This window comes from Dasypus novemcinctus, chromosome 27 (assembly GCF_030445035.2).
Source record: "Dasypus novemcinctus isolate mDasNov1 chromosome 27, mDasNov1.1.hap2, whole genome shotgun sequence".
NCBI classification, from domain to species: Eukaryota; Metazoa; Chordata; class Mammalia; order Cingulata; family Dasypodidae; genus Dasypus; species Dasypus novemcinctus.
This window is the reverse complement of record NC_080699.1, coordinates 36,683,023-36,706,846: the sequence shown is the minus strand read 5'-3', so window position 1 is coordinate 36,706,846 and position 23,824 is coordinate 36,683,023. Positions and strand designations below refer to the sequence as shown.

Sequence of the window (23,824 nt, the reverse complement as noted above, 5' to 3'; positions counted from 1 at the left end):
GAAAGTAGAATTGGATGTAAAATGGGCTCATCCTTTATCCTGGAGGGTTTACTCACTGGAGCGCTCAGATGAAACGTAATCTAAGGTTGTTCCAAAGGCTGGATCCACAACACCGTGAGTTCCAGAGGGTGGAGAGGCCCTTTTTTGTATCCTCCATCTCTTGCACAGAACCAACAGGGAATACTTAGGGAATGACTGTAGGAAAGAGGGAGGGAGGGCTGGAGAGAGGAGGGGAGGGGAGAAAGGCAGAGGGAAGGAGGGGGCTAGGTAATAGATTCCAGTTTGTCCATTCATTCATTCAGTTTTGTTGTCAGCACGTACCATGTGCCAGGCACTGTGTTAGGTGTTGGAGACATAGCAGCACCCACGAAATAGGCCTTTCAAGGAGCAGAATGACGAGTTGGGGGGGCAGAGAAGGTGAGCAGACAGGCATAGCTGCTGGGCATAGATCTATGCTGGGTTAAGCCCAGGGGCCGTGGAGGCTCAGAGGTGGGTGCTCAAATCCTCAAAGTGTTCTGAGAGAAGGTGATGTCATCGCTGCCTCATGAGTGAGAGCAGGAGATGGGGGTGGGGGGTATTCGGCAGAGGGAACAAAATGTGCATCGCCTAGAGAAAAGTGAGGGTGGCACTCAACAAGCTGTCCAGGAGAGCAGGGTGGGTCATGACATGCAGTCTGTATGTCCTCGGGAGCTCGGCCAGCCGTGTGAAGGATTTCAAACCCGATCCTGAGAGCCAGGAGGGGCTGAAAGGGTTTCGAAGCAGGACAAAAACCTGATCCCATCTGCGGTTTGGTGAGCACCCTCCACCAGCAAGGGAGGAGGAGGGGCCAGGAGCGATGCTGGAAGCAGAGAGACTGGGAGGGGAGGCTGAGAGTGGTCCTGGTGGCCTGGCCCATGGTGGTGGCTTGGGGACGAAGAGAAGCCAGGATCCTTTCTTCATCCTCAGCACGCTTCCTTAGGATAGGATCCAAACAACCACAGTAGGAAAGGGCTGGTCGTTTAACCCAAGAAAATGGAAGCCCGTAAACTGAATGCTTTTAAGTTAGAAGCCTTGTGGATGGAAGGAGAATACCCCAGTACAAAGTTCTGGAGATCTGAGGAAAAGCAAGAAAAGACCTTCTGAACCAAACTCTACAGTAAGCAGGGAGGCGATGGGTATCAAGCATGATTTTGGAGATATTTGGGAGCAACCTGGGGCCAGAGCATTGACTTACAGGACTCAGCATGGGGATTGCGATCCACTATTGCAAAGACTGGTAGAGGAGAGGCTTTGGAGGGCACAGGAGGTGCATTCAGGAACCAGCCAAGTGGCCTCTGTTACCACAGTAACATGTCAAGAGTTTCGCAGATCTGGGGGAAAAGGAAAAACAGAGTTACAGTATTCAAAGCAAATTAGGTCACTGTTACGAGTTATTAATTTTAATGCATTAAGAAAAACGTGCAGGGGGGAGTGAAGGTTTGTGTGTGTGTGTGTTTTTGCCTTAAACATGGCAAATGGGAAACAGCAAAAAGTACAACAATAATTATGCTGAAAGCCAAGTGAAGTGTTCCATAAAATGTAAGAAATGAACAAATTACGTGGCCCTCCTCCCTCCTCCCTCAAGTGCCGTTAGCAGTCGGTGCGATGGGGGTGGGGCGGCTCCCCCACAGCCCGCTGGTGCAATTACGAGCTCTCGTTTCACTTCTTTGTGTGTGTCGCGTGGTGATACTTCAGCCAAGCTGAAATCCAGCGATGAAAAGAAAGCACAGAGGGGCATTTTTCTGGGCTGAGTTATGTTTAGCGTGGCATTGCTCTTAGGCGAATGCGCAGCCTGATGAGGGGAAATTGGAAGCCGCGAATAGATTCTCCAAGAACTTTCGGAACCCAGGGGGAATCCAGGCAGCCCGACGTGTTTGGTTTCCGGGCCTGGTGGACTCAGGGCGGCGGCCTACTTCCCTGATGGAGCTGGGGGTCTCGTCGGTGCAAAAGTGGGTCACCCGTGCCTCTCCAGTTTCAAGAGCCTTTGTTTGGTTTGGTTCTGCCTTATTTGACATCTCCTTTCCATTGTTTTATTTTTCTTTTTGCTTTCTGTCTGCTTGGTTTCACTCTGACTCTTTAAGGGCAAGTGGGAAACTTCTGCATTCCTCCCAGATGGGAACATGTATGGAGTTCTGACCTCCTTTAGGCTGTGCATCAAAGGTCTCCCTCACCCCCTGCCTCTCGCCCTCTTTCTGTGCTCACCCTCTTCCCCCACATGTCCACACCTTTCCCTCTTGGCTCCCTATGGGGGTAGCATTCAGATCACTAAGTGCCCTTCAGGTTTGGAAGGAGATGCTGGAGCTCAGTCTCGCAGGTGGAGACATTGCCTGCCCCACATGCCTTCCTGGCCAACATCAGCCACCCTGTCCTCCTTGACACCCTTGACTTATAAGATAGATTCCTCTCTAGTGTCTTCTTTCATGGGTCTGAGCATCCTCAGACACACTTGGCTACTCATCCTCTCCTTCTGAATGCTGTTCCCTGAACACATTCTGAAAAGCTCCCAAGAGACCTGTACCTGAGTGTGCCTCTCTCATCTCTATCTCTATCCTATCTCACCCTCCCTCTTTCTCTTCCCCTCCCCCTCCATATTTTCCCCAGATGACATCATTCATTCATTCTCATAGTTTTACCTATCTTGAATTCGCTCATGAACCCCAAGCCCATAATTTGACCTTAACTTTTCACCTAAGCTCAGAGAAACAACTAAATATCACCCTCATGTGCTTATGACCATTTGCTCTAAAACTCAACTCAATTTCTCTCTCAGACACTCTTCCACTGCCTTCATCTTCCCCAACAAATGCACAAAACAGAACAAAAAGGCAAACAAACAGCTCCACTTCTCTTCCTCTCTTCCTTGTTGCCGGTCACACACAGCATCTTCCCGTTGGTAACGCAGGTGAGGAGCTCTTGCTCCTCCCTCTTCCCACATCCATAGCCCTTGTGAGATAGCCCAGCATCTCCTCTGTTCCCACTGCTATAGTTCCAGCATTATCATTTCCAGCTTTCATAGAAAGAATCAGCCCATATTCTCTTAATCCATTCTCTACACTGATTTCTTTGGAAAACACGGACCTGATCAGCTCATGCCTTGATCATGGGCGTTGAATAGCTTCCCATAGCCTAAAGGATGAAGTGGGAAACATTTCAAGACCAACAGAATGGGCCCCAGTCTCATTTCAACCCTCATTTCTGGCCACTCTTCCCCACCCTGTACATTCTTAGCTCTAGCCCCACACCTGCTAAATGCTCTGTGCACCTCTATATGTCTGAACATCCCTCTAATGAAATCCATCCCATCTCTCCTCTGCCTAGAAGACTCCTTTTCATCCCTCAAGGTCACTGAAGTCCCCATGCAGAATCCATCTCCATTTTCTGGACTCTTGAAAAATGCCTTCCCTTTAACACTTACCCAAAGGCATGCATTTAATGGCTCTGAACTCCTTAAGAGGCACCATTTTGAACCCTCACCCAGCATGGGAACTGCAGGGACACACCACTAATGTTTATTTTATTCTTCTCCTCAACTAAATTCTCCATTTATTGAGAGCAAACCCGAGAGTTCCAGGAAGACAACAGAGCAAGGCTCTGTGCCCTAGCTTTTCCACGTGTATGGTCTAGAGGTTCTGGAGTGGGAGAGGGTGGTATAAACCCTTGAACTTCTGGTTTCTTTTCTACTCTATTGTTAGGGAGCTATAGTCAAGGGCAAAAGGCCAGAGGAGGATAGTCAAAGGAGAGCTTTCATTTTTCATTTATCAAACTAATGAATTATTTTTATGATAAAGAGAGAAAGAAAAATAAAAGCCTGGTAGAATCTCAAAGCTATCTGACAGATCTCGTGCCCAGATTGCTACATGGGAACAAATATAGACTAGTATATATGAATAGGTAGCACATATATTGATTAACTACTCCTTACCCGGTATTCTGTGCATGTGTATGTCCGTGTGAATGCATGTGCACGTGTATAACATGGAATGCAGGAGGGAGCTTTTCCTTTCAGTATTTTGGGTGGCCCCCATTTCAGCTGTATTGAGAACATTCTGGACACTGGGGGAAAAGGTACATTTTATTTTCATAAACAAATTCACCTGGTGAGTGGAGAGCTCAGTTTAATTGATTCTACCTTTCAAGATCCAAGCACCCTGTAATCTCAGCTCAATTGTCAATATTTTGCCTGCATCCTCTCGCAGCCCTTTAGCATGCAGATAGGGCAGGCAGAAAGCTGCTGTCACAGTCAAGGATGAAAAGGAAGAGCAGCCCAGGGTAATAATCTACTTTTGATATTTTTTCCCCCTCCTGTTCCTGCACCCGCTCTCAAATCCACTAAAGCTGAGGGGAAAAATCCATAGCGATTAGAAAAACTTTTGACCGAGCCATCTTTCTCCTTTTCCTTTCATTTTTTCCCACCCTCTTTAGTATTCAGAAGCCACCCAAACATCAGAGGTTTCCATGATGCTTGACTGTGCACAGCATCCCAAGCACAGAGTGGCAAAAGAAATTCTCATTGGAGATTGTGCAGTTCCTTTCGGGCTGATACCAGACGGCTTCCGCTGCCTTCCCAGGCGTGAACGCTGGCCGCAAGCCAGGGGGACGGCGGTGCCGCCAGGGGAGGGATGTGTGTCGAGGTGACGAAGGCTTGTATGAATTAAATGGGGTAGGGGTAGCCGCTGACCGTACAGGCTCCTCAGAGAGGTCTTTCTACATTCCCCCAGCCTCGCCTAGGGGGCTGGGTGCTCAGAGGACTTTCGGGCGACCTTCAGGCAGAGTGCCCTGATCACAAAATGACGGGGAGTATTCAAATTAACCTGATTACGTCCGATGACGATTTTGAGCCCTGTGTTAGGAATTCTTAATGTCAATTCTCACAACATGCCTGTTGGATATAATTTTCTCCAGCTTCTGGAAGGAGAGGCGGAATTACTCACCTGAGGGCCTCTAATGAGTAGGTGGCCTGGCCAGGTGGGCCAGGCGCCCCCCCTGCCCTTCCTTTCTGAAGGGGCGGTATGGGTGCCAAGAGGTGGGCTGGGGCCGGACGTTAGTGTCGACGGGCAGCCTGGGGCATGGGGAGACATGGGCCAGGTCATGGCGTGAAGGACCTCAGAAGATGGTGTGTCCAACCTGAGACCGAGCTGTCCGGAGGTGTGACCCTCCAGGCATGAAAAGGTCACTGCCCCGTTGTCCTGCTCTCCCCTTCCTCCCGGGCTGTGGAGCCAAGGGCAGGGCCCGCTGCTGCCTGGGGGCTCCATTGAGCGCCTCTGCCTCCCTCTGGCTGGTCAGGATGCTGGCATGTTCAGCGCATCCCGGCCTGGGAAAAGGGCAGGACGACCCTTCAGCCCCTGGTGGATTCTAATGATGTGTGGCAGGTGGAGAGATGGCAGAGGAGGGGCACCTGCTGGGGTTTTGCAAGGGTGTGCCCGATCCTGTGATCTCCCCCCTCCTCCCCCGCTTATTCTTAGGAAGGGGAGGGAGCTGTGATAAAGGGCACGTGTCTCCCTAGGACAGTCCCTCTCGAGAGTGCGTGCCCTTTTCCCTAACAGAGAGCCCCTAGGGATTCTTTTTAAAATCCTTTCCCTGCTCCCATTGCTCACACACTCACACGCAGCACAGTCACACTGAACCTTGCGCATGACTATTTCCATTCTCAGCTCACTGGGCCGGGCAGGGGCGTGGGAAGGCAGGGAGGGTGTCGATGGGGCAGGAGTGAGCACCCCCCAGGCAGCCACTCAGTCCCATCCAGCAAAGGCCAACGAGAGGGGTGAGCACTGGAGCAGCCACATTGGCTCGGGAAGACAGGGATTTTAAAGGGCACGAACCTGCTGCTTTTTCTTGAGCCCTTGGTCAGAATTCCCACGTGGCTCTGCCCTTAACTGAATGCTACCCTGGGGCCAGCTTCTGGGAGGGAGCTGGGAGAGGCCGCAGCATGGTCTACACGACTGGTACAGGAAGCCAAATATGTTCCTTATTGCAAGGGGGCAAATCCAATCGTGGCCCCAGATTCATGGCCATTAGCCTTCCTGCATGCCTGGAAATGCTGTTCATTTCATACTCCAATCACTTTTTTGTTGACCAAATATATGTTGAGCATTTAATGAGTGCCCGGTGCTCTGCCAGGAGCTGGGGATGTAGCTATGAACTGGAAAGGGCTTTCTGGAGACTGTAAGCAGGAAAGCGGGAAGACTACATCCATGCTTTAAAAGACTGTCTCTCCGTGGAGTGGAGGGAGTATAAGCCAGAGGAGGAGACCAGGGCAGGAGAATGGGTGGGGCAGATTCATCCAGAGAGAGGTGATGGTAGCCTGACTAGGACAGTGAAGGAGGGGAGAAGGGGACAGAGTCAGCCCATGTTATATTCACCAGCCATGAAACCACTGCTTCTTGAGTGTCTGCTGTCCACAAGGCACTATGAAAGGTGTTGGGAATAGATAATATTGAGGAACAGTATTTAGGAGTAAGATACAAACAAATTCAGGCATCGGTTGGTCCTGGGGCCTGAGGGCAAGAGGCAAGCTATGGTTGACCTCTAGTTTCTGGTTTGCATGCCTGCATAGATGGGGGAGCCATTCGGTGTGATTGGGGGAGCCATTTTGGACATGCTGAGTTGAATTGCTTCCAGGGTCTCAAAGTAAAGATGTCCAGTAAATGTTTGCATATATATGGAGCTAGAGCTTGGGAGAGAAACCTGGGCTGGGATTATGGATTTGACAGACCTGAGCAGACATAAGACTTAAAAGAAGCCTACACAGAGGTGAAAGAATCCCGGCAGAACTTACACAGAATAGCAACATTTAAGAAATGTGCAAAAAAAGAGGAGTGCTCAAGACAAAGTGACAAGACACATCCAGAAAAGGAGGAAGAAACCAGGAGAGCATGGTGTTGTGGAAGCCAAGGCGAGAACCTTTCAATGAGAAGGAACTCAGTCTAATGACACAAAGACTGACTAATGGCCATTGGAATTCTGAGCCATGAGGTCACTCATGACCTCAGAGAAAGCCGTCTAGGAGGAAGAGTAAACATGCATGTTAAAATGCTGCTGGTCGAAGAAGACATTGGAGGTGAAAAAAGGAAACAGTGAATGTTGTCTTCTCTTTCAAAAATTTGGGTAAAACAGAAGGAGGTAGCTGCAGAGGAATATGGGGTGAAGGGAGAATAGTCGTTGCTGTTCTCCTTGTTGCTATTTGTTTGTATTTAAGTCCGAGAGATTTGCACATATTTTAATCCAATTGGGGAGAAGGAGAGAGGATAAAATTGATGTGCAAGGTCCCTTAGAAATGAAAGACTAGGATGCACAGCACTGATGGAGGAATTAGCCTTCTTTAGGAGGTAGGAAACTTCTCTTGTAACAAGGTGGCAAGGATGCATACAGCTGAAATCAAGATTATGAGTTTTGAGATAAGACATTGAGAAAATATATCTGTTGGCTTCTGTTTTCTCCTAGATGTAGGAAGTGATCATTTGCTGATAGTAGGGGTCAAGTGGAGGTAGCAGTAAAGTTTAAGAAGAGCGAAGAAGTTGTGGAGAATGGAAGATCTGACCATAGAAGCACAGGGTTGGAGGCAGGCTTGAAGGCTGACCCGAGAGTAGAGATCATATGACAAATGAGGCCAATCTGAAAGTTTGGGTAATTGTTTCTAGCAACTCTCAGCATCCAGACATATCAGATCATGAAAGGATCAGGGTTGGGGTGTTCTGGGCAGGACAAAGGGCGAAGTCCATTGGTTGAGGTGATAGGCTGTTGGATCTAAGCTGGCTCGGGAAGAAACTGAATAGTCAGGGTTCTGAAGGCCAGGGCGAACCTAAAGAGGCCACAGAGGGGGTTGGTTTCAGTGACGTCAAAGAGCATACCTGTCTTAAAATATATTCTGAGAAACTGCAGAGTAAGATCAGGATATTAGAAAGTTGTGGGTAGAAAAGAAAATACTTCAATTTATCCTCTCAGAAGAAAGGGCCATGGCACTACCCAGCAAGAAAAAAGCGAGCCCCAGTAGTATTCCCTTCACATAAAGACTTCTTTACCTGGAATCCCAAATCCAGATCAGATGAACTAAATTCCACAGCCAAGTGAGGGTGCTTGCATTCAGAGAGAGATTTAAGTCAACCTTTTGTTCATCAGTGCAGTGACTCAATAGAATTATTATAGTGCTGTGCATTTATCTTTGTGTAATCAATAGGTCTCTTTGAAATTTATAGATGCGACTTACAGTATCGTTGGCAGCGTTTTGAGAGCCTGAGACGGTAACACACAGTTTTAGGAGCATGAGTTTGGGGTCAATGTCCTCACCGTCTGACTTTTTAAAAATTATTTAATCATTTGAAGCTCCCATTTGTACAAAAAGGAGAACGCTAAGTACTTCATGGGATTGATATGAAGGTGATGTGATAAAAGAAAATGGTGTGATGGTCAACATATTTAGCATCCTCATTTTGATTCCAAGCAGATAGGGTAAGGAAGACTCTCAGGCACAGCTCTACCTCACAAGATCACGCCTGCATTTGCAGGTGTCAGCCGCAGCCAGTTTCACACGCCTTCTACATTACCCCCAAGCCTGTCCTAGAGCTCCTGCCTCTCTTCCTTTGACCCCTTAAGCCCTAAAGCTTCTCTGCATCTGACCTGCAGTTGATTTAGCCCTGTGCTTACGCACGTATCAGGGGAAGCATTTCTCTTACAAACCACAAGGACCTCAGCTGACTGCAAGTGCAAAAATCTGCTGTACAACCGGCGTCACTAAAGCAAGGCATGTCCTCCACCGCTGCAGCTTGAGTTGGAGCGGAAGCACGGCCCTGTCTCAGCTCTGTTATCTGCTTCACCCAGGGAATCCGCCCGCCACTGATGTGTTGCAGGCCTTGGGTGGTGACTCGACAACAAGGGCCTGGTTATTAATGATTCTAATTGTTATTCCTCACCATGGCCAGGACTGCCAAGGTTTAAAGTGGTTTCCATCCTCCAGATCCATAAACTTGCCCTTGGCTGATTGAGCCAACTGCCCTAGTTTAACAGAAGTGATTTTAATTACTCACTAGAACTACTGAAATGAGCACATAGGAAGAGCATGTGGCTGTGATCAGTGTTCAACCAAGGGCCCAGCGGTCTCCTACCTTAGGGCAAGGCCATGGATGATGGCTACTCCTGCCACAGGGTTCTCTCCACTCACGACCTGTGGGTATCCACACTGAAGAATCAGGCTGGTTGAAATCCACACAATCCCATGCTTTAATGCTACTAATGCACATAAGTTGATATTACAGCATTATTTTTCGTTTGATCTTTAACAATCCTTTCCTCCCTCCGCCAGTATCATAGGGTCCAGTTCCCCACTCGATACAATGTGCAGAGACCAGGAGAGGCCTTGCATAGACTGCAGTCGATGGCTGGTGGCTGCCTGGCATCCAATAGAGGGAAAGACTCTGAAGTATCATCTGAAAAAGAACACTGTGCTTGATTAGTAATGTCTGCCAAGGGCACTGGAATGAGGAAGGGGGCAATCTTTCCATGTATTCTCCATAACTGTCTTAGAGCATATTCTTCTAGGAGGCAGGGAATGTTCAGTTTAGTTCTCTGTGTAAGTGTGCCTGACGTATATCATGAGTTATTGAGGTTGATGGATATTTCTGTGGAACTCTTATATAATAACTTGACTAGTTTGTTAAAAATCTGATGGTTGTCTCCACCCGATCAGCTTTCTCCTCACCTTGTCATAGAATAAGCAGCTCAGTTTACAAAAACTTCATTTTTACACTAAAACTATTGGGATAGCCTAAAGCACTGTTATAAATATTTGACCCTAAATTGTCAAAATAAATGAAGGGGAGAAGTTTTGTGATGTGGCAAGTTCCTCTCTTCCACTATTAAATCACATTTATTTGCTTGCTTGCAATTCACTGGCTCTCCCCCCGGCATTCAAGGATGTTACTGAGGCTCAAGTGGACACTTGCAGGGGAAGGGGAGCAGCAATTTGAGCAAGTGAATGATCAACGTTTCTTTTTGCCTCTGCTACATCCATCTCACTCGAATCATGTGTCCTTCAACTGCCGTGCCATCAGTCTCTGTCTTCTCCCAAAGAAGCATGTATATCATTACGTGCTAACCTCATATTTCTGAGAATGCACAAAACCGGTTTCCCAGGCAGCAATAAACATGCCAGCCATCAGTGTGGAGTCTTATGGACGTCCCACGTGGAGAGATGAGTCATAGACTCTAAATTCAACCCCATCACCTGAAGCTGTGTAATCACACACACCAAATGAAACAGGAAGTTCAGCCATCATGAGAGGCATGGCCAGGGATGCATGCCTGAGGCACAGGATTGAAAGAACAGGAACTGTCTCTTCCCCCAACTCTGAAAAAGGTTGGGAAATTAGTGGAGGGCACTGTGGTAGTTTGAGTTTTTTGTGGGCCCCAGAAAACTATGTCCTTAAATTGGTCCATTCCTTTGGGTGTGGAACCCTTGGATTGGGTTGGATACAGTTGATGCTGTTTGATTGGATTGCTTCAGTGGTGCATAGCCCAGAGTGGCTCTTGGTCCTCTTGCTGGAGTCCTTTATAAAGGGGAGAGGAAAAGCTGCAGGAACAGAGAAACATCCAGAAACTGAGAGAGAAGGTCACAAGAGCCAGAAGCTGAAGTCAGTGGATCACGGAAGCTGAGAAAAGCCACTGAAGCCAGGTAGGGAGGACAGGGGAGAGAAGAGCAGATGCCACTGTGTGCCTGCCTGTCCACAGCTGCAGGTCGGGGAGAAAGCATCCCCTCATCTTGCCTTGGTTTGGGCACTTTCATGGCCTCAGAACTGCAAGCTTATAAGTTAATAAATCCCCAAATCCCCAAACTGTGGCAGCCACCAGAAATCTCATACCAGGAACTAAACTACTCCATTTCATCATTACTCATTACCCACAAAACTTACAACTATAGGGTGGCTATTGTCCCAGTTTGCCTGGGCCTGTCCCAGTTTTAGCACTAAAAGCATCATATTCTGGGAAAGCCTTTGGTCCCAACAAAATTGGGGCAGTTCCCCTTAATATTGGTGCATACATTAATTGTTGAAAGTTGGGAACCATTGTGCAGAAAAAGTGCATATCAGTGAGGGCGTGGTGACTGCTTACACCCTCATTCTTATTCTCCTGGGCTACCCAAAGCCCCTGAAGGTGGTCTCCTGTGCAGCTGCCAGAGAAGCAGGCTATGAAAAGTTCCCTTCTGATTATGGCCTGCAGCCTAAGGATGAACCTGAGTCCTTGGTTCTGGAGGCCTCTCGGACCTCCATTATCTTTTTGCAGGCGTAAAAATGAGAAGGTTGAAGCAGGCAATTTCTCATGCCTTCTCCAGTTCCAAATCTTCTATTCAGGACCTGAATTTATATCACACACACACACAAAATCCCAGCTCACATCCATTCTACGTTGGGATATTCCATCCTGCAATCTTTATCTGTAGGTTTTTTTCAGTTGTTCTTTTTAATAAAAAGACTTTCTATACCGTGAGTGTGATACTTCAGTTGTCTTCTCAGAGAATGTTTTAAGATGTGTATATCTCTCTTACATAACTTTGTTTTGCTCTTGATAAGATCTGATCTGAATCAGGGGTTCTATTTACATGGTCCTAGGCCCAGGGACATCAAGATCACAGGGACAGAAGCGTATGTGGCTCAACTGATAGAGCATCTGCCTACCATACAGGAGGTCCAGGGTTCAAATCCAGGGCCTCCTGACCCATGTGGTGAGCTGGCCCACACACAGTGCTGATGCACACAAGGAGTGCCATGACTCGCAGGGGTGTCCTCCGCATAGGGGAGCCCCACGCAGAAGGAGTGTGCCCTGCAAGGAGAGCCACCCAGCCCAAAAAAAAGCGCAGCCTGCCGAGGAGTGGCACCGCACACATGGAGAGCTAATGCAGCAAGATGACGCAATAAAGAGACACAGATTCCTGGGGCCACTGACAAGAATGCAAGCGGACACAGAAGAACACACAGCGAATGGACACAACAGACAATAGGGTGGGGAAGGGGAAGGAAAGGGAGAGAAATAAATAATAACTCTTTAAAAAAAAAAGATCACAGGGAACTTTATTAGCAAGGCACACACTTCTGCCCCACCCTAGACCTACTGAGGTGGGCCAGCAATTTCTGTTTTAATAAGTCCTCCAGGTGATTCTGCTGCATAGACTTAGCACATCCTTAGAATCAGGTGAACTGCATTCTATTCCAATTTTGCCTTGATCAGCCAGAATTGCTTAAGTTACTCCCTCAATATCTGGACCTCAACTGCTTTCCACATAACAAAGAACACTCGACCTGTGCCACCCACTCGGAGTATCATTAGAACAAAATCAGTAAGTATGAAAGCACTTTCATACGTATTTACCTATGGTTAGACTTTCATTTCTACATTCATTCATTGAACAAATATTATTATTTTTTTAAAGATTTATTTATTTATTTCTCTCTCCTTCCCCCCCTCCACCCCGGTTGTCTGTTCTCTGTGTCTATTTGCTGCTGCTTCTTTGTCCGCTTCTGTTGTTGTCAGTGGCATCGGGAATCTGTGTCTCTTTTGTTGCGTCATCTTGCTGTGTCAGCTCTCCATGTGTGCAGCGCCATTCCTGGGCAGGCTGCACTTTCACACTGGGCGGCTCTCCTTACGGGTGCACTCCTTGCACGTGGGGCTCCCCTATGCGGGGGACACCCCTGTGTGGCACGGCACTCCTTGTGGACATCAGCAGTGCACATGGGCCAGTTCACACGGGTCAGGGAGGCCCAGGGTTTGAACCGCGGACCTCCCATGTGGTAGACGGACGCCCTAACCACTGGGCCAAAGTCCACCGCCTGAACAAATATTATTGATCACCTACTATGTGCCAGGCACTAGGTCCTAAGGAGGCCGCATGAACCAGAGAGAAGAGGCCCTTGCTATCACAGAGCCTACATTCAAGACTGGAACATTTGTAAAGCACCGTGATACTTGAGAATGGTTATAGGACCCATTTCAATATTAGGCTCAGATCTCTCAATGAGAATAAGGCAACACAAACTGCTCTAAGAGTAAGAGCAAGTGCTGTCAGGTGTAACAAAGATAGATTGACTACCTGATGTTACTAAAGCAAGGTCAGCTACCAGGAGAGAACTTATGGAGAATTTTAAAAATCATCAGGCTAGACATTGCCTTGATGAGGGCAGGATTTGGGTTCAGGGAATGCTAGGTTCAGCTTATGATACCACAGTTCTATCCTGAAAGATTCTGGCTAGTTTGGGACAAAACTGCACACTAAAAAGAATAAGGCATAAAACCCCTAAGCTCTTTGCCAGAATCCTAACTGACCAAACCTCTGTGTTCTGAGATAGAGGCCCATTGAGACTTAGACAAATGGTTCATCAGGTGGTTGAACCCCAGGAAAAGTTTTTTGAGTTTTTGGGGTTTTACTCCTATCATTGACAATCAGCTGCCTGCCCCCTTTAAATCCAGAGCTAAAATTCAATTTCCTAATTTTTATTAAAAGAAATGAAAAATATGCTGGGGGGAAAAAGTATAGCTCAGGAGAGTTATTGGACTTCAAAAACCCACAAAACTCTTTTAATGATTTAAGTGTAAAGGAATCAGAAACATACTGATGAAATTCCCCTTGATATCCACATGGTGCTTACAGATTCTGGAGGGAAGATTCCAGCAATGAAATCTGCTGCTTTTTTATCAAACCCAAACCATTTGAGATGCCTGGTGAACTCCAATATGGTATAATCATATCTTTCTCATAACAATTCTTTCTCCCCAAAGACAGAGGGAAAGGAAAGGCCTAATTAAGAAGCATTGGTTTTTAAGGTCAGATCTTAGGGGGGTGTCAAATTATCATATGCTGAGTTGTTTGTGATGTTTACACTGACCCACAGATGTGCTGTGAATATACAAAATGAAAGCATTCTCTAGTCTTGTGCTGCTTTTCAACATACATTTGGCAAGACTCATTGCATGTTAGGTTCGAAAACAGTACATTTCCAAGCTGTCATAATATTGAGGTCTCATGTGTATTGCTTGCTCTGCATAATTAATTGTAAAGTGATAATTTGTACACTAAGATATTTTCATTCAAACGTGAAAGGGAAAGTCTCATCATCTTTGCCTCTGGCAGGCAGAAGAAAGAATGGAGTGGCTTGCTCTACTGGGGCACCTGCCAGCCTCTTCTTTCCCTCAGGCCAGCTGACAAGGTGAATGGGAAATCATCAGTGCTCAGGCTGACATCCCATGGTTGGTAACCTTGTCCGCCACTTTTCAAGTCCTGGTCATTGTTTAGGGTCAGGCTGGTACCACTGCCTCCTCAAGGCCGTCCCAGCTTTCTTGGTCCTTGCCTCTGAATTCTGGCCCCACAGCCTGCATACTCAGAGTGTTCCTGAATTCTATACTCCCTACACTTCTGATGCTCCCTGAGTTTGTGATCTCCCTGAGACCAAAAACCATGCCTCTTAATTCTGTATCCTCCAAATCACTCAGCAGAATCCTAAGGTTATAATCGTGCTCGATACTCACCTGGAATGGCTTTGCCAAAAATTCCGAACTCTTAGTGGCCTTCAACAGCAAGCCTTTATTTCTCATTCATGCCCCATGTGGGTGGTGGGTTGGCTGTGGCTCTTTTGCATGTCCTTGGTCAAAGGAGGAGCACTGACCTGAGATGTGCCTTTCTCATGACAGAAGGCAGAAATGAGAGGCCAAGCCAGACCCATGCATGCAAAGCTCCTGCCTCTTGGCCAGTATCATGTTCACTTCATTGGCCACACAACCAAGCCTGACTCTGTGGTGGGGAAAAAAATCTCAGCCTAGAGGAAATACTGCGATTCACCTGCCAACAGGGTGACAAATAGCTGGGGACAAAATATAGTCTACAATGAAACTAGCTGGTTCACTGGGTTCCAAGTGAAGAGGGGTGCTCCATTCTTCGTGAGCATGGAGTGAGGTGCCTCCTGGTGATGAGCACCCTCTAACATCCATTCTTAAGACATTGCTTCCACAGAGCCCTCTCTCTGCTTTTCCATCTTGCAGCCCACGTGCACTCCCTGCTTTGCCAGTCCACCTCTCATGTTCTTTCACCAGCTCTTCCATGAACGTCTTCTCCCAAGAGACTTGGGAGGAGGTACACTTTTCCTACAGTAACTGCTATAGTAGCATTCTATGAGCTGCAAATAAGAGAGACTGGCTCAAATCGGCTTAGGGGATAAGAAACGGTGTTGGCTAACACAGTCAGGAGGCCAGAATCAGGCATGTTCAGTGAAGGTGCTGGCTCTGTTTTTCTGTCATTGTCTTAGCTCTTTCAGTGTTCATGGGTGGCCTTCATCCTCAGGCTGCTTCGTGGCCTCAAGGTGGCTGCCAACAGCCACCTAGGCAGTACGCCTAGGGTTCCCATCTGGTGAGAAAGAATGGGTAGCTCTCCACTGCTGTCTCGTAAGAGAGATAATTCCCACACGTGCCTTCTGCAATCTTCTCTTACGTTCATTCCATTGGTCTAAACACTATCGCATTTCTCAATCATTCACTGACAATGGAATCAGATACCCGTTGGGCCAGTCAGGCCTTATTCATCCAGGCAAAGTCATTTCCCTACACAGTGTTGCTGCTGGTCAGTGAAAGAGAGATGGAATGAATTTGGGGAGTCTTCCCCAGCCACATTTGGAAAACTTGGTGTATCAGGCAATCACCATTGAACCTACCTGTCTCACGGAGAAAGAACACTGGAAAATAGGAGAAATGGGCCTCACCTCCCCAGTCTCTGCTCCAGGTTTTGGAGAAGAGCATTGTAATCTCTTTGGGTAGTTAAAGCCAGAGTTGTAGGCTCAGTTTCACCTGCCTCAAAGCCACTCTTGCTAACTGCATTCCTTGTCTGGGAGCCTCTTCAAGGAAGCTGGTGGTCCCTTCAGGTACTGCCTCTCTTTCCTGACCGACCGGTGCACCCCAGATGCCCACGACCCAGCATCCTTTCCCGGGTCATTGTGACAAAACGGTATTGGGAATTATGTCATGCACTGCCAGTGGTGGCGAACGTGGTTTGTCAGGAGTTCCATTCCTGCTATGCCAGCGGGAGTGCAGAGAGAGGCTGGTAATGAGGTTGATACGGCAGGAGGCTTTGTGGTGCCTCTGATTTGAACAAAGACCCTGGAAACATAATGAATGGCAGGGGCAGGAGCCCAATAGCTACACAGCATGGCCTCTTGAAGGAAGGTGAAGTCTTTTTCCCTTCCCCTGTTCATCAGGTTCTTACTCCAGACTAATAGACAGGATGAGTTCTTTCTACCCCGCAGCTCCTAGTGGGTTGTGTGTTTTGTGTGTGTGGGTGCGACGGCTCCTCGGTTGATGCCTGGTGTGAGAGGTGCCCAGGGCTGGGGCTGACGGCCTTTTTAAGTGAACCTACCAGATGGGTGCGAGATGGGAAGAGATGATTAGTGTGGAGGGAAGTGCAGAAATAACCACGGAAGGGGGCAGCCATGAGAGGGAAGAAGAGTCAGGAAGGGGGCACGGACAGCACTTTTCGGGCCTCAGAGCCAGTGAGACCCAGGTGAGCCTGCTTGCCGGCGGGGGCGCGTCTCTGGAAGGTGCTTCCGGCCAACTTTTCCTTCCTGAGAGGAGAGCCTGTCATCCAGACTGACCTAGCCAGAGGCTTGAAGCCCTTTATGTAGGTCCACAGATCTAGCCCAGGCCTTGCCTGGGGGCAGGGTGGGAATTTGGGCCCCTCCACTGGTGAGCTGGAGGCAGCTGTGCAGGGCCTCCTCCAGGCTCCTCCGAGTCACTCCAGATGCTGTATCTCAACCATGGGGTCCAGAAGAGGAAACACATTCAAGTAGTCCCCTCTTCCCCCCATCACCTCCTACCCCACATGCCCCCGCAGGGTCCACATGTCAAACCATTACTCTTGGGGGCAAGGGGTGGGTGGAGGAGAGAAGCCTGGGCAGAGCCTTCCCTCCTCTGCCTGTCAGTGGCCGGCCAGGCCACAGAGGTAATTTAATGGCTGGGCAGCTTTGCTGCTGGAGTGCCCCATTCTGTCTCTGCAACAGAGCACACATCGGATCGGGCCATATGGGGACTCTACCAGCAGATGCACTGGCGGCTTCCCTCTGTTTGAAGAATCTCCATTAGGTTTTTTTAATTAGACAAATGTCAGTGTTTTATTCAGGGTGGGAAACTGTCTTCCGAGTTTGACAACAGTGCCATCTCAAAGAAGAACCTCGGCATGGCGACTGCCGTTTCCTCCGTCGCCTCCCTCCCCACCCGCACCCCCGTGTCTCCTACTTGGACAGGAAGGGTGGATCTGGAAATATGTCATCATCATTGTCATCCCCAGGACCGCCCTCTCCCTCTGGCATCCCTTGGAGCTTCATGCTCCTTGTTTCTCACTCTGCACATCCCCCATCTCCTTCTGCCAACATTCTTCAGATCAGAGCAGCTTTCTCTATCCCTCCCCTTCTCGGAGAATAAAATCCAGGAAGAGTCACTGTGGCCCAGTGCACTTGCAAGGGTCGTTTTAAAGCCCACCCTTCCTTTCTCTGCCGTTGGAACTTGCATCTTTTGACCTTGCCCACTGCTACACTGGAGGGCATGTCTGGAACCACCGTTGACCTGCTATCAACACCATCTGATAGCAAAGATACGCAGCGGTATCCTCCGTCGGAAGTGCTGCCTCCTACCAGCTGAGTGGGGCTGGAAGCATGAAAATTTACTGCATTCCTTAAGAGTCAATACACTGTTTGCTGGAGGAGGAACACGTGGCAGTCACAGGACTGGTTTGTTGGGGTTTGGACCTTGCCTAGCTGCCTTGTTTCCTGTGTGATTTTGAGACTTGGTATGGCTGAGAAACTTGCCCTATTTCCTCATCCATAAAATGGGCATGTTATTATTTACCTCATGGGACTGTTATAAGAATGTAATGAGTTAGCTTATGAAAACACTTTGGCGCGGGGCAGCAAGACATCATTAGAGCTACCCACTGGCCCCGGAGTCTGACCAGGGTCCTTCTAAATCCACTCTCATTGCTCCTATAGACAGCTACGAAGTCCTCATCACCTGCTGTCCCCCCCACCCCCACCCCGTTTTCCCTCCTTGTGCGCTCCAAGTCTGCCCGCTCCGGGAGGTGTGTGATTGGCTGTTTCAAAGCCCTCTGCCCCCCTCCCTCACGCACGCTCTTCTGGTAGTAGGAGATTGAGCCTGTGTCAGATCCAGGGGAGTTGAAACACTGTAACATAAAATATATCTGGCAATAGACTTGGTCCCACGTTAGTTTGTTGCTTTGAGTTCAGACAGACAGTTTAGGCTTGATTTTAATGACTCTGAAATGCTTTATCTTTTACAACCTCTGGAGCCGCGGCTCTGCAGCCTTAACAAATTGCCAGCTTTCCATTCCTCTCTCCCTGTCATCTTCAGTTAATACAGGGTCCATTAGGAGTTGAGAAACTTATTATTGCAATAAAAAAATATATCCTATCCATATCACAGACCATATATCTGAATCTTGCATAACACCCTCCCAGGGATTAATCCATATTTTAAGCAAGTGTTTTATAATGGCGGTGCTTCATCCCCATGCACAGCTGTTTCCATGAGACAATGATAGTGAAAGGTCATCTCTGAGCCCAAGTTCTTCCTCTACAGGGTTTATGGCAAACAAATAGCATCACCAGAGGCCGTTGCCTACCGAAAGAGCGGACAACACGACCATGATGCCGCTATGTAGGCTGGTTCTGTTGGGACCCATTCAATGGAGCCCTTTCTCAGCTGTGGACCACCACGGTGTGTGTGTGTGAGTGTGGAGGGGTGTGCATATCTGAACTCAGAGCACAATTTCCTCATCAAAGCCACACCCTGAGAGTGGCACTTAGGAAGTGCCGAAGGCAGGCATGCATCTTCCTTCTGTGGGTACCTTGGGGCCAGGAACTGTGTCAGGTGTCAGAGACAGAGAGATGCAAGGATGACCGGAGAGTGTCCTCTTGCTGGGAGGAAATACCAAGCTGGGGGAGAAGTTCACACTGACTCCCATGGGCTGGGACCTGGGTCCTATTTCCACAACTCCCATTAACTCCTTCCTCTCCAACCCCACACCTTCCTTGCCTTGTCATGGCTAATTTCTGCTCTGCCTTCTGATCTCAACAAAAGCGTCATTTCTTTAGGGCTGCCTTCCATTTCCTCGCAGCCCTATGAGAATACAGATTAGGTCCCCTGTCATCCTTGCTCATGATTCCTTGTGTCTTCATCGCTCACATCCAGGTTGTTATCCTCTGTTCATATGACTTTTGGTTCAATGCTCTTCTCTCTAACTAGATTCCAAGTTCCATTAAGTCAGGAGTTATTCTATTTCATCCATTGCAGAATCCCCAGTTCTTGGTATACAGGAAGCATCAAATATTTGCTGAGTGAATGAATGAATGAATGAATGAACTGTGTGATTTTGAGCAAATCCTCTCTCCCATGCTCTTCAGGCTTCTTGATAGTAGCAATAATAATAGTCAACACTGGTGTAACGTTTACCCTAGACCATGCCCTGTTCTAAGGCTTCACGTAAGAATGATATTTGACCTTCAAAACAAGCCCATGAGATAGACATTATTATCATCCATATATGACATATGAGAACCTGAGTCTCAGAGAAGTTAAGTGACTTGCCCAAGATCTCACAGCTAGTGAGTGGTAGAGCCATGGCTTGAACTCAAGCAGTCTTGCTCCAGAGTCCCATGCTTTGGTTAGACTAAATGAGCCCAAAGATCTTTTTAATGCTCAGTGTCCATGAATGTAGAAAGAGCTACTCACTGGACTGTCCACCTAGATTCATTTATTTAAATGGCTCCTATATATCTAAGAATTAGAGATACAACAGTAAACAAAATTAAGATCCTGCCTTCATGGAGTTTACATTCTAATTGGAGGGGGCATGAAAATAAACTAAATAAATCGAAGAGTTGGTGTTTTAGGTAATGGTAAGTGCTATGGTAGACAGTAAAGGGAGAGGTCTAGGGAATCTTGCGGGTGCTAGAGTGATTCTGTATATTGTGGTAAAGGAAAGCTCCATTGTAAAGGTGACTTACGAGTAAAGTCCTGAAGAAAGAGGAAAAGTGAGTCATGCAAATACCTGGAGGAAGGCATTGCAGGCAGAAGGGGTAGTAAGTGCAGAGACCCTGGGGGGAGGGAAGGAACTGGACTTGATGGAGGACCTGAAAGCCCAATGTGACTGGAGAAAAATGAGCCAGGAAGAGAGTGGTAAGAGATGAGATTGAAGGGCTAGCAGGAGCCAGATCCTGCTAGCTTTGTGTACATCTCTGCCACCATGTTCTAATGCTCTGTTTACACATCTGGTCTACCATTCCTGTTAGACTAAGGGCATGATGCATTCATCCCTGTAGCTCCAGAGGTAAGCACTGAGCCTTGACCTCATTAGGCTGCAGAATGCCTTTCTACTTTTTAAAATTTTATTGTGGCAACATATATAAAACATAAAATTTGCTATTTAAGCCAGTTTTAAGTGTGCGTCCAATTCAGTGGCATGAATTACAATCTCAATGTTATGCTGCCATCACCACCATCCATTACTAAAACCTTTTCATGACCCCAAACAGAAACTCTGTACCCATTCAGCAATAACTCCCCATTTTCCCCTCCTCCTGGCCTCTGGTAACCTCTAATCTACTTTCTGTCTCTCTGAATTTGCTTATCAGTATGCCTTTTGAACAAATGCCACCAGAGCTCCAGTACTTTTTTCTTCCCCTTTGGTTTTGTTGCTGAAGTTCTCCCACGCTTTTCAACTTGTCCTTCCAGTGAAAGTTTCCTTGCCTGGCCTGGCATCTGCAAGATATCTTTTTCTTATATTCCGCTGTGATGCATGCCACTGGAAATGACCTTCCATTTCAATTTCCTCTCTATCGTGGCCATCAGAAAGTACTGGGGAAACTATGATATCCTTTGATGGAAATAATCAGAACTATATTTGACACAGATAATGATTTGATAAACACGGCGCTGCCTTCTCACTAGCAACCCACATCGTGTTCAGACCTGGGAGGCAAAAACTCGCTGGCAGTTTCAGTGGATGGGGAGGCTGGGAAGTCAAGGGACATTCCCAAACTCATACAGCAACTGGAAGAGAGGTAGCTTTACACGTTGACCGAGTCGCAATTCACAAGTCAAATACTCAACCACAGGGATAGTGATACCATTTATTGATTGCTATGCATCAGCCCTCTGCTGAGTGACGTGACCTGCACGGGATTTTACAAAAGAAAGGAACTGAAGATTCTTTTGTATGTTGGCTTGCCTTCTTTCTTTGACTGTCCAAAGGATCAGCCTTCGTTGGTGGCTTTTCTCTGTCGGACAGAATAACTCAGAAGAAGAGTGTTTGAAATTCAGCCAAACCCCTCTGGCTTCCATGCATGGACCCCAGAAAGACAAAACCTTTGACCTCGAGATAAAGCAGGCTTCCCAGTGGGAACAAATTCCACCTCCCTCTCAGTGCTACGTGGGCGACCCTTAGGGTCCGAGCAGATTGTAAACTTGTAGGATCTGTTCTTTTAATAATGTGTGCAGTTCGTATCTTCTGTTTTTAATATTATTGTCAATTATTACTGAATACAAAGTTTCCATGCCTGCTAAAAGGATATGATGTGGAAGCACCCTTTACAGAGGAAAGAGAGGCCCCATTAGAGTTATTAGGCAGGAAAGAAATGAAATCACTTTTAAGGTTCCCGACATCTGGTGGGGTCCCTTTGGGAGCAGTCCTGCAGTACATGCTTCCTTCTCCTCAGCCTCAGTTTCCCTGTATTAAAAAAGACTAAGGATCCTTTCTCTCCTCCCATGCCTCCTTGTCTCTTAATGCTTCTCTTTAACAACACACACAACAAGTGGCATTGCAACCAAGCAAGGCAAGATGGCTTTGGTTTCAGAGAAAGGGAGGCAAGTCTTTGAAAGCCTCTGACTCTGGAGTGGTCAGCGCGCAGAAAGAAGGCGCATCAAAAAGTCTTCAAAGGAAAGTGAGAATGTGGAGGAGAAAGAAGCCTGTCTCTGCACTGAGGGCATTAAGAGAGGAGCAGGACGGGGTTGGAGCCTGCTACAAGGGAGTGGAAAGCCTGGGGGCACCACACACCTTCCCTCCGCGGAGGTCAGCCTGGCATTTGATTCTAAAAAGCATCTGGTTTAGCAGAGAAAGTGATGTTTGACCTGGAGACCTGAACCGACAGCTGTGTTTACAAACCCCAAACAGCACTGCTCTGCCTGCCAGCCTGCTTTATGTCCTCCTCTGTGCTTCCCCACGTTGTTCTGCTACACCAGGAATTTTTCCCACCTGGGTGCAGTCTGGGCAGCCCCTCAAGCCCTTTGGAGAGTCCCAGCCCCACTGCGGCATCTTTCCCGGGGACTCGTTAGCGGTCAGTGAGGGCTGACTGGCGGGTGGAGAGGGCGCTGGGTTGTCAGGTCGTGGAGGTGGGGGATAATTCTTTTTTTTTTTTTATAATTACTTTTTAATTAAAAAAAAATTTTTTTTAAAGACACTTTAAATGACATAACTGTTACATAAAAAATGTAGGGGATTCCCATATGCCGCACCTCCTGCCCCTCCCACATTTTTCGAGGGTGATAATTCTGATTCCCCTCCATCTCCGGTGTTTTGTCCAGGGTTCCCAGCCAGATGGGTTAGACAATGGCGAGGTGTCTTTTAGCACCCCGAATCCCACGCCAGTCCCGTGGGCAGGATGGGTTTGCAGTGTGCTTGCCAGCCGCAGTGGGACAGGTCCAAAAGAGCCACAGACAGGCCCTCTCACCCCACCCTCTGACCCCTGGGCAATGAACCGGAAACGCCAGAGAGGGCCTCAGAGGCTTGGGATGTCAGTGAGAAAGGACGTTATGAGAAGGCCCACCTAGGGTGTGCCCCTGTGTCAAGTTGATGAATTGCAATTATTTAGGGCTGCTTACCCCACAGTACCATATTGCAAATGAGAAAATAAGGCAGTTGATTTTTCCATATTGTCAAAAGGAGCTTGTACTTCGGATTCAGAAGCTCTATGAGCATCTCCTTTACACACACATGCACAGAAATATTAACCAACCCCTTCCTGGAAGTGAGACAAGCCAAGCCTGCCTTCAAGGAGCAGACCCTCTGCATCAAAGCTAGCTGTCCAAAAATAAAAAATAAAAAATTAAAAATTAAAAAATTAAAAATTAAAATTAAAATAAAAAAAGCTAGCTGTCCCCATACACACCAAGCAGTGGACCATCAGAGCCTTCCACTGAAGGTGCAAAGCTTTCATCACCCTTCCTAGACACTAAGCAGAATATAGGCTGTATTTGTCAGCACTCTAAAGAAATGGAAGCTCCAGGACAGTGAGATTACGTGTGTGTGTGTGTGTGTGTGTGTGTATTAAGGGATTTGTCGTAAGGGATTAGCTCATGTGACCACAGGGGCTGGCAGGTCCACACTCCACCAAGTGCAGACCACAAGCTGGAAACTCTGATAAAGATGCTGCTGAAGTCTTCGGTCTGAATTCCCAGGGGAAGCTAGCTGGCTGGAAATTCCAGCAAGAGCCAGTGCTAAAGTTGAGGCAGAAATTCATCTTCTGATCTCTGAACCTCTCGGTTCTGGATATAAAATTTCCATCTGATTGGATGGCGAGACCCCCCCACATTGCTGAGGGCAAGTTCTTCTTCATTGGTCATAGATGGAATCAACCTTATAGATGGAGACCCCATCTATGAAATACCCTCACAGTAACAGGCAGGCCAGTGTTTGACCAAACAGCTGGACACCATAACCTGGCTGAGTTGACACATGAAGTTGGCCATCAGAATGCCTTTTTTGCCAGACCAGGCCAAA

General features: G+C 47.6%; 1 protein-coding gene across 9 annotated transcripts in view; it reads left to right on the top strand.

Annotated features, from left to right (window-relative positions):
• KIRREL3 (kirre like nephrin family adhesion molecule 3) overlaps positions 1–23,824 on the top strand; it is a 572,737-nt gene that overhangs the window by 72,388 nt on the left and 476,525 nt on the right. The gene's annotated exons all lie outside the window — the stretch shown is intronic.